Source organism: Triturus cristatus, chromosome 1_1 (genome assembly GCF_964204655.1).
Source record: "Triturus cristatus chromosome 1_1, aTriCri1.1, whole genome shotgun sequence".
Classification (NCBI taxonomy): Eukaryota; Metazoa; Chordata; class Amphibia; order Caudata; family Salamandridae; genus Triturus; species Triturus cristatus.
The window spans coordinates 647,438,995-647,448,494 of NC_140579.1; positions in this window are offsets into that span (position 1 = coordinate 647,438,995).

The window sequence follows — 9,500 nt, forward strand, 5'->3', positions numbered from 1 at the left end:
AGAGGGTCATGCTGGGGGGAGTGTTTTAGGGTTTAGGGTAGGTCAGTGGTGTTTGTGTAGTATAAGGGGTCATGGTTTAGGGTATAGGGTAGTGCAGTGGTGTTTGGGTAGTCTAGGGAGTCGTGCTGCCAGTAGTGATTTAGGGTTTAGGGTAATGCTGTGGTGTTTGGGTAGTATAGGGGTTTGTGCTGGGGTAGTGTTTTAGGGTTTTGGGTAGTGCAGTGGTGTTTGTGTGGTGTAGGGGGTCGTACTGGTGTAGTGTGTTAGGGTTTAGGGTAGTGCAGTAGTGTTTGTGTAGTGTAGGGAGTAGTGTTTTAGGGTTTAGGATAGTGCAGTGCTCTTTGGGTAGTGTAGGGGGTCGTGCTGGTCATAGTGTTTTTGAGTTTATGGTAGTGCAGTGGTGTTTGTGTAGTGTAGAAGGTCATGCTGGGGGGAGTGTTTTAGGGTTTAGGGTAGGTCAGTGGTGTTTGTGTAGTATAAGGGGTCATGGTTTAGGGTATAGGGTAGTGCAGTGGTGTTTGGATAGTGTAGGGGTCGTGCTAGGTGTAATGTTTTAGGGTGTAGGGTAGTGCAGTGGTGTTTGGGGAGTGTAGGGGGTCATGCTGGGGTTAGTGTTTTAGGGTTTAGAGTAGTGCAGTGGTGTTTGGGTAGTGTAGGGAATAGTGCTGGGGTAGTGTTTTAGGGTTTAGGGTAGTGCAGTGGTGTTTGTGTAGTGTAGGGGTCGTCCTGGGGGTAATGTTTTAGGGTTTAGGGTAGTGCAGTGGTGTTTGTGTAGTGTAGGGGGTAGTGTTTTAGGGTTTAGGGTACTGCCGTGGTGTTTGTGTAGTGTAGGGGTTCGTGCTGGGGTTAGTGTTTTAGGGTTTAGGGTAGTGCAGTGGTGTTTGGCTACTGTAGGGGTTCGTGCTGGGGCTAGTGTTTTAGGGTTTAGGGTAGTGCAGTGGTGTTTGTATAGTGTGGGTTGTCATGCTGGGGGTTGATTTAGGGTGTAGTGTAGTGCAGTGGTGTTTGGGTAGTGTAGGGAGTCGTGCTGGGGGTAGTGTTTTAGGGTTTAGGGTAGTGCAATGGTGTTTGTGTAGTATAGGGAGTCGTGCTGGGGGTAGTGTTTTAGGGTTTAGGGTGGTGAAGTGGTGTTTGGGTAGTGTTGGGGGTCGTGCTGTGGGTATTGTTTTACGGTTTAGGAAAGTGCAGCGGTATTTGTGTAGTGTAGGGGGTCGTGCTGGGGATAGTGCTTTAGGGTTTTGGGTAGTGCAGTGGTGTTGGATAGTGTAGGGGTTTGTGTTGGGGTTAGTGTTTTGGGGTTTAGGGTAGTGTAGTGGTGTTTGTGTAGTGTAGGGGGTCGTGCTGGGGGTAGTGTTTTATGGTTTAGGGAAGTGCAGTCGTGTTTGTGCATTGTAGGGGGTAGTGTTTTAGGGTTTAGGGTAGTGCAGTGGTGTTTAGGTAGTGTAGGGTGTCGTGCTGGGCATAGTGTTTTAGGGTTTAGGATAGTGCAGTGGTGTTTGTGTAGTGTAAGGGATCATGTTTTAGGGTATAGGGTAGTGCAGTGGTGTTTGGATAGTGTAGGGGTAGTGCTAGGGGTAATGTTTTAGGGTTTAGGGTAGTGCAGTGGTGTTTGGGGAGTGTAGGGGGTCATGCTGGGGTTAGTGTTTTAGGGTTTAGAGTAGTGCAGTGGTGTTTGGGTAGTGTAGGGAGTAGTGCTGGGGTAGTGCTTTAGGGTTTAGGGTAGTGCAGTGGTGTTTGTGTAGATTTTGGGGTCGTGCTGGGGGTAGTGTTTTAGGGTAGTGCAGTTGTGTTTGTGTAGTGTAGGGGTAGTGTTTTACGGTTTAGGTCAGTGAAGTGTTGTTTGTGTAGTGTAGGGGTAGTGTTTTAGGGTTTAGGGTAGTGCAGTGGTGTTTGTGTAGTGTAGGGGTCGTGCTGGGGGTAATGTTTTAGGGTTTAGGGTAGTGCAGTGGTGTTTGTGTAGTGTAGGGGTAGTGTTTTAGGGTTTAGGGTACTGCCGTGGTGTTTGTGTAGTGTAGGGGTTCGTGCTGGGGTTAGTGTTTTAGGGTTTAGGGTAGTGCAGTGGTGTTTGGCTACTGTAGGGGTTCGTGCTGGGGCTAGTGTTTTAGGGTTTAGGGTAGTGCAGTGGTGTTTGTATAGTGTGGGTTGTCATGCTGAGGGTAGACTTAGGGTTTAGTGTAGTGCAGTGGTGTTTTGGTAGTGTAGGGAGTCGTGCTGGGGGTAGTGTTTTAGGGTTTAGGGTAGTGCTATGGTGTTTTTGTAGTGTAGGGAGTCATGCTGGGGGTAGTGTTTTAGGGTTTATTGTAGTGCAGTGGTGTTTGGGTAGTGTAGGGAGTCATGCTGTGGGTATTGTTTTAGGGTTTAGGAAAGTGCAGCGGTGTTTGTGTAGTGTAGGGGGTCGTGCTGGGGATAGTGTTTTAGGGTTTAGGGTACTGCCGTTGTGTTTGTGTAGTGTAGGGGTTCGTGCTGGGGTTAGTGTTTTAGGGTTTAGTGTAGTGCAGTGGTGTTTGGGTGGTATAGGGAGTCGTGCTGGGGGTAGTGTTTTAGGGTTTAGGGTAGTGCAATGGTGTTTGTGTAGTGTAGGGAGTCGTGCTGGGGTAGTGTTTTAGGGTTTATTGTTGTGCAGTGGTGTTTGGGTAGTGTAGGGGGTCATGCTGGGGGTAATGTTTTATGGTTTAGGGAAGTGCAGTCGTGTTTGTGCATTGTAGGGGGTAGTGTTTTAGGGTTTAGGAAAGTGCAGCGGTGTTTGTGTAGTGTAGGTGGTTGTGCTGGGGATAGTGTTTTAGGGTGTTGGGTAGTGCAGTGGTGTTGGGTGGTGTGGGGGTTGTGCTGGGGGTAGTGTTTAGGGTTTAGGGTAGAGCATTGGTGTTTGTGTAGTGTAGGGGGTCGTGCTAGGGTTAGTGTTTTATGGTTTAGGGAAGTGCAGTAGTGTTTGTGTAAGGTAGGGGGTAGAGTTTTATAGTTTAGTGTAGTGCAGTGGTGTTTTTGCAGTGTAGGGGGTCGTGCTGGGGGTAGTATTTTAGGGTTTAGGGTAGTGCAGTTATGTTTGAGTAGTGTAGGGGGTAGTGTTTTATGGTTTAGGGTAGCGCAGTGGTGTTTCGGTAGTGTAGGGTGTCGTGCTGGGCGTAGTGTTTTAGGGCTTAGGATAGTGCAGTGGTGCTTGTGTAGTGTAGTGGATTGTGCTGGGGTAGTGTTTTAGGGTTTAGGGTAGTGCAGTGGTATTTAGTAGTGTAGGGGTCATGCTTTGGGTAGTGTTTTAGGGTTTAGGGTAGTGCAGTGGTGTTTGTGTAGTATAAGGGGTCATGTTTTAAGGTATAGGGTGGTGCAGTGGTGTTTGGATAGTGTAAAGATCGTGCTAGGGGTAATGTTTTAGGTTTTAGGGTAGTTCAGTGGTGTTTCGGTAGTGTAGGGGGTCATGCTGGGGGGTAGTATTTTAGGGATTAGGAACGTGCAGTGGTGTTTGTGTAGTGTCGGGGTCGTGCTAGGGATAGTGTTTTACGGGTTAGGGTAGTGCAGCGGTGTTTGGGTAGAGTAGTGGGTTGTGTTGGGGTAGTGTTTTTGGGCTTAGGGTAGTGCAGGTGTGTTTTGGTAATGAAGGGGGTCGTGCTGGGGCTAGTGTTTTATGGTTTAGGGTAGTACAGTGGTGTTTGTGTAGTGTAGGGATCGTGCTTGGGGTAGTGTTTTAGAGTTTAGGGTAGTGCAGTGGTGTTTTTGTAGTGTAGGGGGTCATGCTGGGGGTAGTGTTTTAGGGTTTTGGGTAGTGCAGTAATGTTTTTGTAGTATAGGGGGTCGTGTTTTAGGGTTTAGGGTAGTGCAGTGGTGTTTGGGTAGTGTAGGGGGTCTTGCTGGGGGTAGTGTTTTTGGGTTTAGGGTAGTGCAGTGGTGTTTGTGTAGTGTATGGGGTCATGCTAGGGGTAGTGTTTTAGGGTTTAGGGTAGTGCAGTGGTGTTTGTGTAGTGTAGGAGTTCGTGCTGTGGCTGTGTTTTAGGGTATAGGGTAGTGCAGTTGTGTTTGGGTAGTGTAGGGGGTCGTGCTGGGAGTAGTGTTTTAATTTTTAGGGTAGTGCACTGGTGTTTGTGCAGTGTAGGGGGTCTAGCTGGGGTTGTGTTTTAGGGTTTAGGGTAGTGCAGTGGTGTTTGAGTAGTGTAGGGGGTTGTGCTGGGGGTAGTGTTTTAGTGTTTAGGGCATTGCAGTATTGTTTGTGTAGTGTATGGGATTATGCTGCGGGTAGGGTTTCAGGGTTTATGGTAGTGCAGTGGTGTTTGGGTAATTAAAGGGGTTATTCTGGGGGTAGTGTTTTAGGGTTTAGTGTAGCGTAGTGGTGTTTGTGTAGTGTAGGGGGTCATGCCAGGGGGTAGATTTAGGGTTTAGGGTAGTGCAGTGGTGTTTGGGTAGTGTAGGAGTCGTGCTGGGGTAGTGTTTTTCGGTTTATTGTAGTGCAGTGCTGTTTGGGTAGTGTAGGGGGTCATGCTGTGGGTATTGTTTTATGGTTTAGGAAAGTGCATCGGTGTTTGTGTAGTGTAGGGGGTTGTGCTGGGGAGAGTGTTTTAGGGTTTTGGGTAGTGCAGTGGTGTTGGGTAGTGTAGGAGGTTGTGCTGGGGGTAGTGTTTAGGGTTTAGGGTAGCGCATTGGTGTTGGGTAGTGTAGGGGGTCGTGCTGGGGGTAGTGTTTTATGGTTTAGGGAAGTGCAGTTGTGTTTGTGTTATGTGGGGGGTAGAGTTTTATGGTTTAGTGTAGTGCAGTGGTGTTTTTGCAGTGTAGGGGATCATGCTGGGGTAGTATTTTAGTGTTTAGGGTAGTGCAGTTATGTTTGGGGAGACGAGGGGGTCATGCTGGGGTTAGTGTTTTAGGGTTTAGAGTAGTGTAGTGGTGTTTGGGTAGTGTAGGGAGTAGTGCTGAGGGTAGTGTTTTAGGGTAGTGCAGTTGTGTTTGTGTAGTGTAGGGGTAGTGTTTTAGGGTTTAGGGTACTGCCGTGGTGTTAGGGTAGTGTAGGGGTTCGTGCTGGGGCTAGTGTTTTAGGGTTTAGGGTTGTGCAGTGGTGTTTGTATAGTGTGGGTTGTCATGCTGAGGGTAGACTTAGGGTTTAGTGTAGTGCAGTGGTGTTTGGGTAGTGTAGGGAGTCGTGCTGGGGGTAATTTTTTAGGGTTTAGGGTAGTGCTATGGTGTTTGGGTAGTGTAGGGGGTCATGCTGTGGGTATTGTTTTAGGGTTTAGGGTAGTGCTGTGGTGTTTGTGTAGTGTAGAGGGTCATGCTGGGGGTAGTGTTTTAGAGTTTAGGGTAGTGCAGTCGTGTTTGGGTAGTATAGGGGTAGTGCTGGGGATAGTGTTTTAGGGTAGTGCAATGGTGTTTGGGAAGAGTAGGGGTTTGTGCTGGTGGTAGTGTTTTAGGGTTTAGGGTAGTGCAGTGGTGTTTGGGTAGTGTAGGGAGTTGTGCTTGAGGTAGTGTGTTAGGGTTTAGGATAGTGCAATTATGTTTGTGTAGTGTAGGGAGTCGTGCTGGGGGTAGTGTTTCAGGGTTTTGGGTAGTGCAGTGTTTGGGTAGTGTAGGGGGTCATGCTGGGGGTAGTATTTTAGGGATTAGGAACGTGCAGTGGTGTTTGTGTAGTGTCGGGGGTCGTGCTAGGGATAGTGTTTTACGGTTTAGGGTAGTGCAGTGGTGTTTGGGTAGAGTAGGGGGTTGTGTTGGGGTAGTGTTTTTGGGTTTAAGGTAGTGCAGTTGTGTTTTGGTAGTGAAGGGGGTCGTGCTGGGGTTAGTGTTTTAGGGTTTAGGTTAGTACAGTGGTGTTTGTGTAGTGTAGATGATCGTGCTTGGGGTAGTGTTTTAGGGTTTAGGGTAGTGCAGTGGTGTTTTTGTAGTGTAGGGGTCATGCTGGGGGTAGATGTAGGGTTTAGGGTAGTGCAGTGATGTTTGTGTTGTGTAGGGGGTTGTGCCGGGGGTAGTGTTTTAGGGTTTAGTGTAGTGCAGTGGAGTTTGTGTAGTATAGGGGATTGTGTTTTAGGGTTTAGGGTAGAACAGTGGTGTTTGTGTAGTGTAGGTGGTTGTGCTGGGAGTAGTGTTTTAGGGTTTAGGGTAGTGCAGTGGTGTTTGGGTAAAGTAAGTGGTAGTGCTGGGGTAGTATTTCGGGGTTTACGGTAGTGCAGTGGTGTTTGTGTAGTGTAGGGGGTCGTGCTGGGGGTAGTGTTTTGGGTAGTGCAGTGGTGTTTGTGTAGTGTAGAGGTAGTGTTTTAGGGTTTAGGGTAGTGCTGTGAAGTTTGTGTAGTGTAGGGGTCGTGCTGGGGGTAGTGTTTTAGGGTTTAAGGCAGTGCAGTGGTATTTGTGGAGTGAAGGGGGTTTTGCTTGGGGTAGTGTTTTAGGGTTTAGGGTAGTGTAGTGGTGTTTGTGTAGTGTGGGGGTCGTGTTGGGGGTAGTGTTTTAGGGTCTAAGGCAGTGCAGTGGTATTTGTGTAGTGAAGGGGGTTTTGCTGGGGGTAGTGTTTTAGGGTTTTGGGTAGTGCAGTGGTGTTTGTAGTGTGGGGGGTCGTGCTGGGGGTAGTAGTTTAGGGTAGTGCAGTGGTGTTTGTGTAGTGCAGGGGTAGTGTTTTAAGGGTAGGGTTGTGCAGTGAAGTTTGTGTAGTGTAGGGGGTCGTGCCGGGGGTAGTGTTTTAGTGTTTAGTGTAGAGCAGTGGTGTTTGGCTAATGTAGGGTGTCATGCTGGAGGTCGTGTTTTTGGGTTTAGGGTAGTGCTGTGGTGTTTGGGCAGTGTAGGGGGTCATGCTAGGGGGTAGTGTTTTAGGGTTTAGTGTAGTACAGTAGGGTAGTGCAGTTGTGTTTTTGTAGTGTTGGGGTCATGCTGGGTGTAGTGTTTTAGAGCTCAGGGTAGTGCAGTGGTGTTTGGATAGTAAAGGGCTTAGTGCTGGGGGTAGTGCTTTTGGGTTGAGGGTAGTTCATTGGTGTTTGTGTAGTGTAGGGGTAGTGTTTTAGGGTTTAGAGTAGTGCAGTGGTGTTTGTGTAGTGTGGGGGGTCGTGCTGGGGGTAGTGGTTTAGGGTTTAGGGTAGTGCAGTGGTGTTTGGGTTGTGTAGGGGGTCGTGCTGGAGGTAGTGTTTGAGGGTTTAGGGTAGTGCAGTGGTTTTTGTGTAGTGTAGGTGGTCGTGCTGGGTGTAGTGTTTTAGGGTTTAGGGTAGTGCAGTGGTGTTTGAGTAAAGTAGGGGTTAGTGCTGGGGTAGTGTTTTAGGGTTTACGGTAGTGCAGTGGTGTTTGTGTAGTGTAGGGGGTAGTGCTGGGCGTAGTGTTTTAGGGTTTAGGGTAGAGCAGTGGTGTTTGTGTAGTGGAGGGGTAGTGTTTTAGGGTTTAGAGTAGTGTAGTGATGTGTGTGTTGTGTAGGGGGTGTTGCCGGGGGTAGTGTATTAGGGTTTAGTGTAGTGCAGTGGAGTTTGTGTAGTGTAGGGGATTGTGTTTTAGGGTTTAGGGTAGAGCAGTGGTGTTTGGGTGGTGTAGGGGGTCGTGCTGGGGGTAGTGTTTTTGGGTTTAGTGTAGTGCATTTGTGTTTGAGTAGTGAAGGGGGTCCTGCTGGGAGTAGTGTTTTAGGGTTTAGGGTAGTGCAGTAGGGTTTGGGTAGTGTAGGGGGTGTGCTGGGGGTAATGATTTAGGGTTTAGGGTAGTACAGTAGGGTAGTGCAGTGGTGTTTGTGTAGTGTAGGGGTCATGCTGGTTGTAGTGTTTTAGGGTTTAGGATAGTGCAGTGGTGTTTGCGTACTGTGGGGGTAATGCTGGCGGTAGTGTTTTAGGGTTTAGGGTAGTGCAGTGGTGTTTGGGTAGTGTATTGGATAGTGCTGGGGATACTGTTTTAGGGTTTAGGGTAGTGCAATGGTGTTTGGGTAGTGTAGAGCTTAGTGCTAGGGGTAGTGTTTTAGGGTTGAGGGTAGTGCAGTCGTGTTTGTGTAGTGTAGGGGTAGTGTTTTAGGGTTTAGGGTAGTGCAGTGGTGTTTGTGTAGTGTAGGGGGTCGTGCTGGGGGAGTGATTTAGGGTAGTGCAGTGGTGTTTGGGTAGTGTAGGGTGTCGTGCTGTGGGTAGTCTTTGAGGGTTTAGGGTAGTGGAGTGGTGTTTGAGTAAAGTAAGGGTTAGTGCTGGGGTAGTGTTTTAGGGTTTACGGTAGTGCAGTGGTGTTTGTGTAGTGTAGGGGGTAGTGCTGGGCGTAGTGTTTTAGGGTTTAGGGTAGAGCAGTGGTGTTTGTGTAGTGGAGGGGTAGTGTTTTAGGGTTTAGAGTAGTGCAGTGATGTTAGTGTTGTGTAGGGGGTTGTGCCGGGGGAAGTGTATTAGGGTTTAGTGTAGTGCAGTAGAGTTTGTGTAGTGTAGGGGATTGTGTTTTAGGGTTTAGGGTAGAGCAGTGGTGTTTGGGTGGTGTAGGGGGTCGTGCTGGGGGTAGTGTTTTTGGGTTTAGTGTAGTGCATTTGTGTTTGAGTAGTGAAGGGGGTCCTGCTGGGAGTAGTGTTTTAGAGTTTAGGGTAGTGCAGTGGGGTTTGGGTAGTGTAGGGGGTGTGCTGGGGGTAATGATTTAGGGTTTAGGGTAGTACAGTAGGGTAGTGCAGTGGTGTTTGTGTAGTGTAGGGGTCATGCTGGTTGTAGTGTTTTAGGGTTTAGGATAGTGCAGTGGTGTTTGCGTACTGTGGGGGTAATGCTGGCGGTAGTGTTTTAGGGTTTAGGGTAGTGCAGTGGTGTTTGGGTAGTGTATTGGATAGTGCTGGGGATACTGTTTTAGGGTTTAGGGTAGTGCAATGGTGTTTGGGTAGTGTAGAGCTTAGTGCTAGGGGTAGTGTTTTAGGGTTGAGGGTAGTGCAGTCGTGTTTGTGTAGTGTAGGGGTAGTGTTTTAGGGTTTAGGGTAGTGCAGTGGTGTTTGTGTAGTGTAGGGGGTCGTGCTGGGGGAGTGATTTAGGGTAGTGCAGTGGTGTTTGGGTAGTGTAGGGTGTCGTGCTGTGGGTAGTCTTTGAGGGTTTAGGGTAGTGGAGTGGTGTTTGAGTAAAGTAAGGGTTAGTGCTGGGGTAGTGTTTTAGGGTTTACGGTAGTGCAGTGGTGTTTGTGTAGTGTAGGGGGTAGTGCTGGGCGTAGTGTTTTAGGGTTTAGGGTAGAGCAGTGGTGTTTGTGTAGTGGAGGGGTAGTGTTTTAGGGTTTAGAGTAGTGCAGTGATGTTTGTGTTGTGTAGGGGGTTGTGCCGGGGGAAGTGTATTAGGGTTTAGTGTAGTGCAGTAGAGTTTGTGTAGTGTAGGGGATTGTGTTTTAGGGTTTAGGGTAGAGCAGTGGTGTTTGGGTGGTGTAGGGGGTCGTGCTGGGGGTAGTGTTTTTGGGTTTAGTGTAGTGCATTTGTGTTTGAGTAGTGAAGGGGGTCCTGCTGGGACTAGTGTTTTAGAGTTTAGGGTAGTGCAGTGGGGTTTGGGTAGTGTAGGGGGTGTGCTGGGGGTAATGATTTAGGGTTTAGGGTAGTACAGTAGGGTAGTGCAGTGGTGTTTGTGTAGTGTAGGGGTCATGCTGGT